The 15,014-nt window shown below is 43.9% G+C and overlaps 1 long non-coding RNA gene across 9 annotated transcripts in view; it reads left to right on the top strand.

Moving 5' to 3' along the window:
• The window catches only part of LOC307181145, a 730,603-nt gene that overhangs the window by 24,639 nt on the left and 690,950 nt on the right, over positions 1-15,014 (top strand). For 5 of the 9 annotated variants that reach the window (XR_013826011.1, XR_013826012.1, XR_013826013.1 and 2 more), the window contains exon 1: positions 4,342-4,377. The exons of 1 other annotated variant lie outside the window; for it this stretch is intronic. This is a non-coding gene — a long non-coding RNA (uncharacterized lncRNA). Of the gene's footprint in view, positions 1-4,330; positions 4,378-5,890; positions 5,952-15,014 lie in introns of those variants that run through there. 3 more of the 9 variants (XR_013826010.1, XR_013826016.1, XR_013826017.1) reach the window with 3 other exon arrangements.

Below are 15,014 nucleotides of genomic sequence, written 5' to 3'. Positions count from 1 at the left end.
TCCTTTGCAAGTTTGCTTGGTTGGCCAAAAAGGGCGTATGCGTTTTTTCCTGAATATATTCAGGAAAAAACGCATACGCCCTTTTTGGCCAAGTGCATCATTGTGGACGTTCTGCCTCTTTTCCTATGCTTTCAATGCAATTCCAGTCTACCTCCTGAAATCGGTTTCCTGCAATTCTGCCCCGCTTTCAAGTCCTCTTGGCAGCCTTACTTCAGTCTATTTTTGGACGATAGCTGTCATTTATAACTCTGCAGGTTTGTGAATTACAGTGCCCCTGAGCTCCTTTCTTCAACTCGCTTTCTTGTGACCTGGCCGCAACACCGCAGGATGGCTTCAGGCCCTAATCTTGTTCCGGCACGACACGCTGAGCCTTTGGTTAATTCATCTTCCTGGTGGGAAATGAGAGTTAAATTTACCCGTTCAGACACCTCCAGCTACTCTCTCATTGGTTCTCGCTATTCCAGTTCATCTTCCGCAGAAATTGCAAACTGGGCCAAACAGGAGGTTAAAAGGGACTGACTCTCCAAGTCGAGAGAGTGTTAGTAAAGCGTCTGGAATGTTGCACCCGAGTACCAGGGTACGAAAACTGAGACATATTTGAACACGTCTCCCGATCACATGGTTGATCATACTCTAGGTTCCACATGCATGTTTTAGCTGAAGGAAGAATACCTTAAACCTGGAGAGTTGAGACCCGTGTAATGGGTACCATGCAATATGACATCAAAGGGTCTTCATTTGCTCACGAACCTCTCCAATCCTATCACTGCTGCGTTTATGCCCCTGTACACATGCTTGATTCTCTTTTGGAGACATAGCAATCTATAGGTTTTACGATACTTACTAGTCAGGTACATTCTTAGGCGTTTAATATGCGGTGTTGAGTCCATTTCGTTGAGCAAGGAGTAGCTCTTGTCTATTCCATATTTGACTTAAGGAACTTTATCTGTGCTCATTTCAATCTCTGGTTTTATGCAGCACCCCAACTCACCTTTCCCCTTAAGCAAGCAGAAGTTGGTTTTCTAAATTTGAGACCCTGTTCTGTTCTGTAATTCAGTTCCTGTGTAGCCAAGTTTCCATTCCGTGTATTACTGATATCTTATGATGTTTCTTTTTCTGTGTGACTTATTTCAGTTAGAATCATCATACCTGAATCCACTCATTGTGCTGCTAAGTGCCTGATGACACAGATTTCATTGCTGAGTGATATTGCTTTGTAAGTAAATACCACAACTTCTTTATCCATTTTTCACTTTCTGCGATGTTGAACTTGTACTGTAAACAAGGTTCTAAAAACAGAGGCTTCCCAAACTTTGGGGTGGCTGTGTCTTTTTGATTTTAATTTCCCTAAGCTATAGGACCATAAGTGGAAGTGCCTTAGGTTCTGTTGCTTTGTTTTTTAGATGTTTCAGGAAACACCATACACTTCTCCTGAGTGTCTGTTGGCAATTTACATCCCGCCCATCAGCATAACAAGGCTCCCAGTTCTCCATGGCCTGTCCTGCCTTTCTGGATTTTACACTTTTTTCAGATGGCCCTTTTGACCGGGGGGAAGTGAGACTTCATTGTAGTGCAGATTTCCTTTGCAAGCTGCTTGGTTGGCCAAAAAGGGCGTATGCGTTTTTTCCTGAATATATTCAGGAAAAAACGCATACGCCCTTTTTGGCCAAGTGCATCATTGTGGACGTTCTGCCTCTTTTCCTATGCTTTCAATGCAATTCCAGTCTACCTCCTGAAATCGGTTTCCTGCAATTCTGCCCCGCTTTCAAGTCCTCTTGGCAGCCTTACTTCAGTCTATTTTTGGACGATAGCTGTCATTTATAACTCTGCAGGTTTGTGAATTACAGTGCCCCTGAGCTCCTTTCTTCAACTCGCTTTCTTGTGACCTGGCCGCAACACCGTAGGAGGTCTTCAGGCCCTAATCTGGTTCTGGCAAGGCACGCTGAGCCTTTGGTTAATTCCTCTTCCTGGTGGGAAATGAGAGTTAAATTTGCCCGTCCAGACACCTCCAGCTAGTCTCTCATTGGTTCTCGCTCTTCCTGTTCATCTTCCACAGAAATTGCAAACTGGGCCAAACAGGATGTAAAAGGGACTGACTCTCCAAGTGGGGAGAGTGTTAGTAAAGCGTCTGGAATGTTGCACCCGAGTACCAGGGTATGAAAACTGAGACATATTTGAACACGTCTCCCGATCACATGGTTGATCATACTCTAGGTTCCACATGCATGTTTTACCTGAAGGAAGAATACCTTAAACCTGGGTAGTTGAAACCCGTGGAATGGGTACCATGCAATATGACTTCAAAGGGTTTTCATTTGCTCACGAACCTCTCCAATCCTATCACTGCTGCGTTTATGACCCTGTACACATGCTTGATTCTCTTACGGAGACATAGCAATCCATAGGTTTTAAGATACTTACTAGTCAGGTACATTCTTAGACGTTTAATATGCGGTGTTGAGTCCATTTCATTGAGCAAGGAGTAGCTCTTGTCTATTCCATATTTGGCTTAAGGAACTTTATCTGTGCTCATTTCAATCTCTGGTTTTATGCAGCACCCCAACTCACCTTTACCCTTAAGCAAGAATAAGTTGGTTTTCTAAATTTGAGACCCTGTTCTGTTCTGTAATTCAGTTCCTGTGTAGCCAAGTTTCCATTCCGTGTATTAGTGATATCTTATGATGTTTCTTTTTCTGTGTGACTTATTTCAGTTAGAATCATCATACCTGAATCCACTCATTGTGCTGCTAAGGGCCTGATGACATAGATTTCATTGCTGAGTGATATTGCTTTGTAAGTAAATACCACAACTTCTTTATCTATTTTTCACTTTCTGCGATGTTGAACTTGTACTGTAAACGAGGTTCTTGTAAACAGAGGCGTCCCAAAATTTGGGGTGGCTGTGTCTTTTTGATTTTAATTTCCCTAAGCTATAGGACCATAAGTGGCAGTGCCCTAGGCTCTGTTGCTTTGTTTTTTAGATGTTTCAGGAAACACCATACACTTCTCCCGAGTGTCTGTTGGCAATTTACATCCCGCCCATCAGCATAACAAGGCTCCCAGTTCTCCATGGCCTGTCCTGCCTTTCTGGATTTTACACTTTTTTCAGATGGCCCTTTTGACCGGGGGGAAGTGAGACTTCATTGTAGTGCAGATTTCCTTTGCAAGCTTGCTTGGTTGGCCAAAAAGGGCGTATGCGTTTTTTCCTGAATATATTCAGGAAAAAACGCATACGCCCTTTTTGGCCAAGTGCATCATTGTGGACGTTCCGCCTCTTTTCGTATGCTTTCAATGCAATTCCAGTCTACCTCCTGAAATCGGTTTCCTGCAATTCTGCCCCGCTTTCAAGTCCTCTTGGCAGCCTTACTTCAGTCTATTTTTGGACGATAGCTGTCATTTATAACTCTGCAGGTTTGTGAATTACAGTGCCCCTGAGCTCCTTTCTTCAACTCGCTTTCTTTTGAGCTGGCCGCAACACCGCAGGATGGCTTCAGGCCCTAATCTGGTTCTGGCACGGCACGCTGAGCCTTTGGTTAATTCCTCTTCCTGGTGGGAAATGAGAGTTAAATTTGCCCATCCAGCCACCTCCAGCTAGCCTCTCATTGGTTCTCGCTATTCCTGTTCATCTTCCGCAGAAATTGCAAACTGGGCCAAACAGGAGGTTAAAGGGACTGACTCTCCAAGTCGGGAGAGTGTTAGTAAAGCGTCTGGAATGTTGCACCCGAGTACCAGGGTACGAAAACTGAGACATATTTGAACACGACTCCCGTTCACATGGTTGATCATACTCTAGGTTCCACATGCATGTTTTAGCTGAAGGAAGAATACCTTAAACCTGGAGAGTTGAGACCCGTGTAATGGGTACCATGCAATATGACTTCAAAGGGTCTTCATTTGCTCACCGATCCTCTCCAATCCTATCACTGCTGCGTTTATGCCCCTGTACACATGCTTGATTCTCTTTTGGAGACATAGCAATCCATAGGTTTTAAGATACTTACTAGTCAGGTACATTCTTAGGCGTTTAATATGTGGTTTTGTGTCCATTTCGTTGAGCAAGGAGTAGCTCTTGTCTATTCCATATTTGGCTTAAGGAACTTTATCTGTGCTCATTTCAATCTCTGGTTTTATGCAGCACCCCAACTCACCTTTCCCCTTAAGCAAGCATAAGTTGGTTTTCTAAATTTGAGACCCTGTTCTGTTTTGGAATGCAGTTCCTGTGTAGCCAAGTTTACATTCCGTGTATTAGTGATATCTTATGATGTTTCTTTTTCTGTGTGACTTATTTCAGTTAGAATCATCGTACCTGAATCCACTCATTATGCTGCTACGGGTCTGATGACATAGATTTCATTGCTGAGTGATACTGCATTGTCCGTAAGTACCACAAGTTCTTTATCCATTTTTCACTTTCTGTGATATTGAACTTGTACGGTAAATGAGGTTCTTGTAAACGGAGGCGTCCCAAAGTTTGGGGTGGCTGTGTCTTTTTGATTTTAATTTCCCTAAGCTATAGGACCATAAGTGGAAGTGCCCTAGGCTCTGTTGCTTTGTGTTTTAGATGTTTCAGGAAACACCATACACTTCTCCTGAGTGTCTGTTGGCAATTTACATCCCGCCCATCAGCATAACAAGGCTCCCAGTTCTCCATGGCCTGTCCTGCCTTTCTGGATTTTACACTTTTTTCAGATGGCCCTTTTGACCGGGGAGAAATGAGACTTCATTGTAGTGCAGATTTCCTTTGCAAGTTTGCTTGGTTGGCCAAAAAGGGCGTATGCGTTTTTTCCTGAATATATTCAGGAAAAAACGCATACGCCCTTTTTGGCCAAGTGCATCATTGTGGACGTTCTGCCTCTTTTCCTATGCTTTCAATGCAATTCCAGTCTACCTCCTGAAATCGGTTTCCTGCAATTCTGCCCCGCTTTCAAGTCCTCTTGGCAGCCTTACTTCAGTCTATTTTTGGACGATAGCTGTCATTTATAACTCTGCAGGTTTGTGAATTACAGTGCCCCTGAGCTCCTTTCTTCAACTCGCTTTCTTGTGACCTGGCCGCAACACCGCAGGAGGTCTTCAGGCCCTAATCTGGTTCTGGCGCGGCACGCTGAGCCTTTGGTTAATTCCTCTTCCTGGTGGGAAATGAGAGTTAAATTTGCCCATCCAGACACCTCCAGCTAGTCTCTCATCGGTTCTCGCTATTCCTGTTCATCTTCCACAGAAATTGCAAACTGGGCCAAACAGGAGGTTAAAGGGACTGACTCTCCAAGTGGGGGGGTGTTAGTAAGGCGTCTGGAATGTTGCACCCGAGTACCAGGGTACGAAAACTGAGACATATTTGAACACGTCTCCCGATCACATGGTTGATCATACTCTGGGTTCCACATGCATGTTTTAGCTGAAGGAAGAATACCTTAAACCTGGGTAGTTGAAACCCGTGGAATGGGTACCATGCAATATGACTGCAAAGGGTCTTCATTTGCTCACGAACCTCTCCAATCCTATCACTGCTGCGTTTATGACCCTGTACACATGCTTGATTCTCTTTTGGAGACATAGCAATCCATAGGTTTTAAGATACTTACTAGTCAGGTACATTCATAGGCGTTTAATATGCGGTGTTGAGTCCATTTCGTTGAGCAAGGAGTAGCTCTTGTCTATTCCATATTTGGCTTAAGGAACTTTATCTGTGCTCATTTCAATCTCTGGTTTTATGCAGCACCCCAACTCACCTTTAACCTTAAGCAAGCAGAAGTTGGTTTTCTAAATTTGAGACCCTGTTCTGTTCTGTAATTCAGTTCCTGTGTAGCCAAGTTTCCATTCCGTGTATTAGTGATATCTTATGATGTTTCTTTTTCTGTGTGACTTATTTCAGTTAGAATCATCATACCTGAATCCACTCATTGTGCTGCTAAGGGCCTGATGACATATATTTCATTGCTGAGTGATATTGCTTTGTAAGTGAATACCACAACTTCTTTATCCATTTTTCACTTTCTGCGATGTTGAACTTGTACTGTAAACGAGGTTCTTGTAAACAGAGGCGTCCCAAACTTTGGGGTGGCTGTGTCTTTTTGATTTTAATTTCCCTAAGCTATAGGACCATAAGTGGCAGTGCTCTAGGCTCTGTTGCTTTGTTTTTTAGATGTTTCAGGAAACACCATACACTTCTCCCGAGTGTCTGTTGGCAATTTACATCCCGCCCATCAGCATAACAAGGCTCCCAGTTCTCCATGGCCTGTCCTGCCTTTCTGGATTTTACACTTTTTTCAGATGGCCCTTTTGACCGGGGGGAAGTGAGACTTCATTGTAGTGCAGATTTCCTTTGCAAGCTTGCTTGGTTGGCCAAAAAGGGCGTATGCATTTTTTCCTGAATATATTCAGGAAAAAACGCATATGCCCTTTTTGGCCAAGTGCATCATTGTGGACGTTCTGCCTCTTTTCCTATGCTTTCAATGCAATTCCAGTCTACTTCCTGAAATCGGTTTCCTGCAATTCTGCCCCGCTTTCAAGTCCTCTTGGCAGCCTTACTTCAGTCTATTTTTGGACGATAGCTGTCATTTATAACTCTGCAGGTTTGTGAATTACAGTGCCCCTGAGCTCCTTTCTTCAACTCGCTTTCTTTTGAGCTGGCCGCAACACCGCAGGATGGCTTCAGGCCCTAATCTGGTTCCGGCACGGCACGCTGAGCCTTTGGTTAATTCCTCTTCCTGGTGGGAAATGAGAGTTAAATTTGCCCACCCAGCCACCTCCAGCTAGCCTCTCATTGGTTCTCGCTATTCCTGTTCATCTTCCGCAGAAATTGCAAACTGGGCCAAACAGGAGGTTAAAGGGACTGACTCTCCAAGTCGGGAGAGTGTTAGTAAAGCGTCTGGAATGTTGCACCCGAGTACCAGGGTACGAAAACTGAGACATATTTGAACACGACTCCCGTTCACATGGTTGATCATACTCTAGGTTCCACATGCATGTTTTAGCTGAAGGAAGAATACCTTAAACCTGGAGAGTTGAGACCCGTGTAATGGGTACCATGCAATATGACTTCAAAGGGTCTTCATTTGCTCACCGATCCTCTCCAATCCTATCACTGCTGCGTTTATGCCCCTGTACACATGCTTGATTCTCTTTTGGGGACATAGCAATCCATAGGTTTTAAGATACTTACTAGTCAGGTACATTCTTAGGCGTTTAATATGTGGTTTTGAGTCCATTTCGTTGAGCAAGGAGTAGCTCTTGTCTATTCCATATTTGGCTTAAGGAACTTGATCTGTGCTCATTTCAATCTCTGGTTTTATGCAGCACCCCAACTCACCTTTCCCCTTAAGCAAGCATAAGTTGGTTTTCTAAATTTGAGACCCTGTTCTGTTTTGGAATGCAGTTCCTGTGTAGCCAAGTTTACATTCCGTGTATTAGTGATATCTTATGATGTTTCTTTTTCTGTGTGACTTATTTCAGTTAGAATCATCATACCTGAATCCACTCATTATGCTGCTACGGGCCTGATGACATAGATTTCATTGCTGAGTGATACTGCATTGTACGTAAGTACCACAAGTTCTTTATCCATTTTTCACTTTCTGTGATATTGAACTTGTACGGTGAATGAGGTTCTTGTAAACGGAGGCGTCCCAAAGTTTGGGGTGGCTGTGTCTTTTTGATTTTAATTTCCCTAAGCTATAGGACCATAAGTGGAAGTGCCCTAGGCTCTGTTGCTTTGTTTTTTAGATGTTTCAGGAAACACCATACACTTCTCCCGAGTGTCTGTTGGCAATTTACATCCCGCCCATCAGCATAACAAGGCTCCCAGTTCTCCATGGCCTGTCCTGCCTTTCTGGATTTTACACTTTTTTCAGATGGCCCTTTTGACCGGGGAGAAGTGAGACTTCATTGTAGTGCAGATTTCCTTTGCAAGTTTGCTTGGTTGGCCAAAAAGGGCGTATGCGTTTTTTCCTGAATATATTCAGGAAAAAACGCATACGCCCTTTTTGGCCAAGTGCATCATTGTGGACGTTCCGCCTCTCTTCGTATGCTTTCAATGCAATTCCAGTCTACCTCCTGAAATCGGTTTCCTGCAATTCTGCCCCGCTTTCAAGTCCTCTTGGCAGCTTTACTTCAGTCTATTTTTGGACGATAGCTGTCATTTATAACTCTGCAGGTTTGTGAATTACAGTGCCCCTGAGCTCCTTTCTTCAACTCGCTTTCTTTTGAGCTGGCCGCAACACCGCAGGATGGTTTCAGGCCCTAATCTGGTTCCGGCACGGCACGCTGAGCCTTTGGTTAATTCCTCTTCCTGGTGGGAAATGAGAGTTAAATTTGCCCGTCCAGACACCTCCAGCTAGCCTCTAATTGGTTCTCGCTATTCCTGTTCATCTTCCGCAGAAATTGCAAACTGGACCAAACAGGAGGTTAAAGGGACTGACTCTCCAAGTGGGGAGAGTGTTAGTAAAGCGTCTGGAATGTTGTACCCGAGTACCAGGGTACGAAAACTGAGACATATTTGAACACGTCTCCCGATCACATGGTTGATCATACTCTAGGTTCCACATGCATGTTTTAGCTGAAGGAAGAATACCTTAAACCTGGGTAGTTGAAACCCGTGGAATGGGTACCATGCAATATGACTTCAAAGGGTCTTCATTTGCTCACCGAACCTCTCCAATCCTATCACTGCTGCGTTTATGCCCCTGTACACATGCTTGATTCTCTTTTGGAGACATAGCAATCCCTAGGTTTTAAGATACCTACTAGTCAGGTACATTCTTAGGCGTTTAATATGCGGTGTTGAGTCCATTTCTTTGAGCAAGGAGTAGCTCTTGTCTATTCCATATTTGGCTTAAGGAACTTTATCTGTGCTCATTTCAATCTCTGGTTTTATGCAGCACCCCAACTCACCTTTACCCTTAAGCAAGAATAAGTTGTTTTTCTAAATTTGAGACCCTGTTCTGTTCTGTAATTCAGTTCCTGTGTAGCCAAGTTTACATTCCGTGTATTACTGATATCTTATGATGTTTCTTTTTCTGTGTGACTTATTTCAGTTAGAATCATCATACCTGAATCCACTCATTGTGCTGCTAAGGGCCTGATGACACAGATTTCATTGCTGAGTGATATTGCTTTGTAAGTAAATACCACAACTTCTTTATCCATTTTTCACTTTCTGCGATGTTGAACTTGTACTGTAAACGAGGTTCTTGTAAACAGAGCCGTTCCAAACTTTGGGGTGGCTGTGTCTTTTTGATTTTAATTTCCCTAAGCTATAGGACCATAAGTGGAAGTGCCCTAGGTTCTGTTGCTTTGTTTTTTAGATGTCTCAGGAAACACCATACACTTCTCCCGAGTGTCTGTTGGCAATTTACATCCCGCCCATCAGCATAACAAGGCTCCCAGTTCTCCATGGCCTGTCCTGCATTTCTGGATTTTACACTTTTTTCAGATGGCCCTTTTGACCGGGGGGGGGGGAAGTGAGACTTCATTGTAGTGCAGATTTCCTTTGCAAGCTTGCTTGGTTGGCCAAAAAGGGCGTATGCGTTTTTTCCTGAATATATTCAGGAAAAAACGCATACGCCCTTTTTGGCCAAGTGCATCATTGTGGACGTTCTGCCTCTTTTCCTATGCTTTCAATGCAATTCCAGTCTACCTCCTGAAATCGGTTTCCTGCAATTCTGCCCCGCTTTCAAGTCCTCTTGGCAGCCTTACTTCAGTCTATTTTTGGACGATAGCTGTCATTTATAACTCTGCAGGTTTGTGAATTACAGTGCCCCTGAGCTCCTTTCTTCAACTCACTTTCTTTTGAGCTGGCCGCAACACCGCAGGATGGCTTCAGGCCCTAATCTGGTTCCTGCATGGCACGCTGAGCCTTTGGTTAATTCCTCTTCCTGGTGGGAAATGAGAGTTAAATTTGCCCGTCCAGACACCTCCAGCTAGCCTCTAATTGGTTCTCGCTATTCCTGTTCATCTTCCGCAGAAATTGCAAACTGGGCCAAAGAGGAGGTTAAAGGGACTGACTCTCCAAGTCGGGAGAGTGTTAGTAAAGCGTCTGGAATGTTGCACCCGAGTACCAGGGGAGGTAAACTGAGACATATTTGAACACGTCTCCCGTTCACATGGTTGATCATACTTGGGTTCCACATGCATGTTTTAGCTGAAGGAAGAATACCTTAAACCTGGAGAGTTGAGACCCGTGTAAAGGGTACCATGCAATATGACTTCAAAGGGTCTTCATTTGCTCACCGAACCTCTCCAATCCTATCACTGCTGCGTTTATGGCCCTGTACACATGCTTGATTCTCTTTTGGAGACATAGCAATCCATAGGTTTTACGATACTTACTAGTCAGGTACATTCTTAGGCGTTTAATATGCGGTGTTGAGTCCATTTCGTTGAGCAAGGAGTAGCTCTTGTCTATTCCATATTTGACTTAAGGAACTTTATCTGTGCTCATTTCAATCTCTGGTTTTATGCAGCACCCCAACTCACCTTTACCCTTAAGCAAGCATAAGTTGGTTTTCTAAATTTGAGACCCTGTTCTGTTCTGTAATTCAGTTCCTGTGTAGCCAAGTTTCCATTCCGTGTATTACTGATATCTTATGATGTTTCTTTTTCTGTGTGACTTATTTCAGTTAGAATCATCATACCTGAATCCACTCATTGTGCTGCTAAGGGCCTGATGACTTAGATTTCATTGCTGAGTGATATTGCTTTGTAAGTGAATACCACAACTTCTTTATCCATTTTTCTCTTTCTGTGATGTTGAACTTGTACTGTAAACGAGGTTCTTGTAAACAGAGGCGTCCCAAACTTTGGGGTGGCTGTGTCTTTTTGATTTTAATTTCCCTAAGCTATAGGACCATAAGTGGCAGTGCCCTAGGCTCTGTTGCTTTGTTTTTTAGATGTTTCAGGAAACACCATACACTTCTCCCGAGTGTCTGTTGGCAATTTACATCCCGCCCATCAGCATAACAAGGCTCCCAGTTCTCCATGGCCTGTCCTGCCTTTCTGGATTTTACACTTTTTTCAGATGGCCCTTTTGACCAGGTGGAAGTGAGACTTCATTGTAGTGCATATTTCCTTTGCAAGCTTGCTTGGTTGGCCAAAAAGGGCGTATGCGTTTTTTCCTGAATATATTCAGGAAAAAACGCATACGCCCTTTTTGGCCAAGTGCATCATTGTGGACGTTCTGCCTCTTTTCCTATGCTTTCAATGCAATTCCAGTCTACCTCCTGAAATCGGTTTCCTGCAATTCTGCCCCGCTTTCAAGTCCTCTTGGCAGCCTTACTTCAGTCTATTTTTGGACGATAGCTGTCATTTATAACTCTGCAGGTTTGTGAATTACAGTGCCCCTGAGCTCCTTTCTTCAACTTGCTTTCTTGTGAGCTGGCCGCAACACCGCAGGATGGCTTCAGGCCCTAATCTGGTTCCGGCACGGCACGCTGAGCCATTGGTTAATTCCTCTTCCTGGTGGGAAATGAGAGTTAAATTTGCCCGTCCAGACACCTCCAGCTAGTCTCTCATTGGTTCTCGCTATTCCTGTTCATCTTCCGCAGAAATTGCAAACTGGGCCAAACAGGAGGTTAAAGGGACTGACTCTCCAAGTCGGGAGAGTGTTAGTAAAGCGTCTGGAATGTTGCACCCGAGTACCAGGGGAGGTAAACTGAGACATATTTCAACACGTCTCCCGTTCACATGGTTGATCATACTTGGGTTCCACATGCATGTTTTAGCTGAAGGAAGAATACCTTAAACCTGGGTAGTTGAAACCCGTGGAATGGGTACCATGCAATATGACTTCAAAGGGTCTTCATTTGCTCACCGAACCTCTCCAATCCTATCACTGCTGCGTTTATGGCCCTGTACACATGCTTGATTCTCTTTTGGAGACATAGCAATCCATAGGTTTTACGATACTTACTAGTCAGGTACATTCTTAGGCGTTTAATATGCGGGGTTGAGTCCATTTCGTTGAGCAAGGAGTAGCTCTTGTCTATTCCATATTTGACTTAAGGAACTTTATCTGTGCTCATTTCAATCTCTGGTTTTATGCAGCACCCCAACTCACCTTTACCCTTAAGCAAGCATAAGTTGGTTTTCTAAATTTGAGACCATGTTCTGTTCTGTAATTCAGTTCCTGTGTAGCCAAGTTTACATTCCGTGTATTACTGATATCTTATGATGTTTCTTTTTCTGTGTGACTTATTTCAGTTAGAATCATCAAACCTGAACCCACCCATTGTGATGCTAAGGGCCTGATGACATAGATTTCATTGCTGAGTGATATTGCTTTGTAAGTAAATACCACAACTTCTTTATCCATTTTTCACTTTCGGCGATGTTGAACTTGTACTGTAATCGAGGTTCTTGTAAACAGAGGCGTCCCAAACTTTGGGGTGGCTGTGTCTTTTTGATTTTAAATTCCCTAAGCTATAGGACCATAAGTGGAAGTGCCCTAGGCTCTGTTGCTTTGTTTTTTAGATGTTTCAGGAAACACCATACACTTCTCCCGAGTGGTTGTTGGCAATTTACATCCCGCCCTTCAGCATAACAAGGCTCCCAGTTCTCCATGGCCTGTCCTGCCTTTCTGGATTTTACACTTTTTTCAGATGGCCCTTTTGACCGGGGGGAAGTGAGACTTCATTGTAGTGCAGATTTCCTTTGCAAGCTTGCTTGGTTGGCCAAAAAGGGCGTATGCGTTTTTTCCTGAATATATTCAGGAAAAAACGCATATGCCCTTTTTGGCCAAGTGCATCATTGTGGACGTTCTGCCTCTTTTCCTATGCTTTCAATGCAATTCCAGTCTACCTCCTGAAATCGGTTTCCTGCAATTCTGCCCCGCTTTCAAGTCCTCTTGGCAGCCTTACTTCAGTCTATTTTTGGACGATAGCTGTCATTTATAACTCTGCAGGTTTGTGAATTACAGTGCCCCTGAGCTCCTTTCTTCAACTCACTTTCTTTTGAGCTGGCCGCAACACCGCAAGATGGCTTCAGGCCCTAATCTGGTTCCTGCATGGCACGCTGAGCCTTTGGTTAATTCCTCTTCCTGGTGGGAAATGAGAGTTAAATTTGCCCGTCCAGACACCTCCAGCTAGCCTCTAATTGGTTCTCGCTATTCCTGTTCATCTTCCGCAGAAATTGCAAACTGGGCCAAACAGGAGGTTAAAGGGACTGACTCTCCAAGTCGGGAGAGTGTTAGTAAAGCGTCTGGAATGTTGCACCCGAGTACCAGGGGAGGTAAACTGAGACATATTTGAACACGTCTCCCGTTCACATGGTTGATCATACTTGGGTTCCACATGCATGTTTTAGCTGAAGGAAGAATACCTTAAACCTGGAGAGTTGAGACCCGTGTAAAGGGTACCATGCAATATGACTTCAAAGGGTCTTAATTTGCTCACCGAACCTCTCCAATCCTATCACTGCTGCGTTTATGGCCCTGTACACATGCTTGATTCTCTTTTGGAGACATAGCAATCCATAGGTTTTACGATACTTACTAGTCAGGTACATTCTTAGGCGTTTAATATGCGGTGTTGAGTCCATTTCGTTGAGCAAGGAGTAGCTCTTGTCTATTCCATATTTGACTTAAGGAACTTTATCTGTGCTCATTTCAATCTCTGGTTTTATGCAGCACCCCAACTCACCTTTCCCCTTAAGCAAGCATAAGTTGGTTTTCTAAATTTGAGACCCTGTTCTGTTCTGTAATTCAGTTCCTGTGTAGCCAAGTTTCCATTCCGTGTATTACTGATATCTTATGATGTTTCTTTTTCTGTGTGACTTATTTCAGTTAGAATCATCATACCTGAATCCACTCATTGTGCTGCTAAGGGCCTGATGACTTAGATTTCATTGCTGAGTGATATTGCTTTGTAAGTGAATACCACAACTTCTTTATCCATTTTTCACTTTCTGTGATGTTGAACTTGTACTGTAAACGAGGTTCTTGTAAACAGAGGCGTCCCAAACTTTGGGGTGGCTGTGTCTTTTTGATTTTAATTTCCCTAAGCTATAGGACCATAAGTGGCAGTGCCCTAGGCTCTGTTGCTTTGTTTTTTAGATGTTTCAGGAAACACCATACACTTCTCCCGAGTGTCTGTTGGCAATTTACATCCCGCCCATCAGCATAACAAGGCTCCCAGTTCTCCATGGCCTGTCCTGCCTTTCTGGATTTTACACTTTTTTCAGATGGCCCTTTTGACCAGGTGGAAGTGAGACTTCATTGTAGTGCATATTTCCTTTGCAAGCTTGCTTGGTTGGCCAAAAAGGGCGTATGCGTTTTTTCCTGAATATATTCAGGAAAAAACGCATACGCCCTTTTTGGCCAAGTGCATCATTGTGGACGTTCTGCCTCTTTTCGTATGCTTTCAATGCAATTCCAGTCTACCTCCTGAAATCGGTTTCCTGCAATTCTGCCCCGCTTTCAAGTCCTCTTGGCAGCCTTACTTCAGTCTATTTTTGGACGATAGCTGTCATTTATAACTCTGCAGGTTTGTGAATTACAGTGCCCCTGAGCTCCTTTCTTCAACTCGCTTTCTTGTGAGCTGGCCGCAACACCGCAGGATGGCTTCAGGCCCTAATCTGGTTCCGGCACGGCACGCTGAGCCATTGGTTAATTCCTCTTCCTGGTGGGAAATGAGAGTTAAATTTGCCCGTCCAGACACCTCCAGCTAGTCTCTCATTGGTTCTCACTATTCCTGTTCATCTTCCGCAGAAATTGCAAACTGGGCCAAACAGGAGGTTAAAGGGACTGACTCTCCAAGTCGGGAGAGTGTTAGTAAAGCGTCTGGAATGTTGCACCCGAGTACCAGGGGAGGTAAACTGAGACATATTTGAACACGTCTCCCGTTCACATGGTTGATCATACTTGGGTTCCACATGCATGTTTTAGCTGAAGGAAGAATACCTTAAACCTGGGTAGTTGAAACCCGTGGAATGGGTACCATGCAATATGACTTCAAAGGGTCTTCATTTGCTCACCGAACCTCTCCAATCCTATCACTGCTGCGTTTATGGCCCTGTACACATGCTTG

This window comes from Stenella coeruleoalba (assembly GCF_951394435.1).
Source record: "Stenella coeruleoalba genome assembly, contig: scaffold_147, whole genome shotgun sequence".
NCBI classification, from domain to species: domain Eukaryota; kingdom Metazoa; phylum Chordata; class Mammalia; order Artiodactyla; family Delphinidae; genus Stenella; species Stenella coeruleoalba.
Note: the sequence above shows the minus strand (reverse complement) of the source record. Positions and strands in the feature narration are given on the sequence as shown.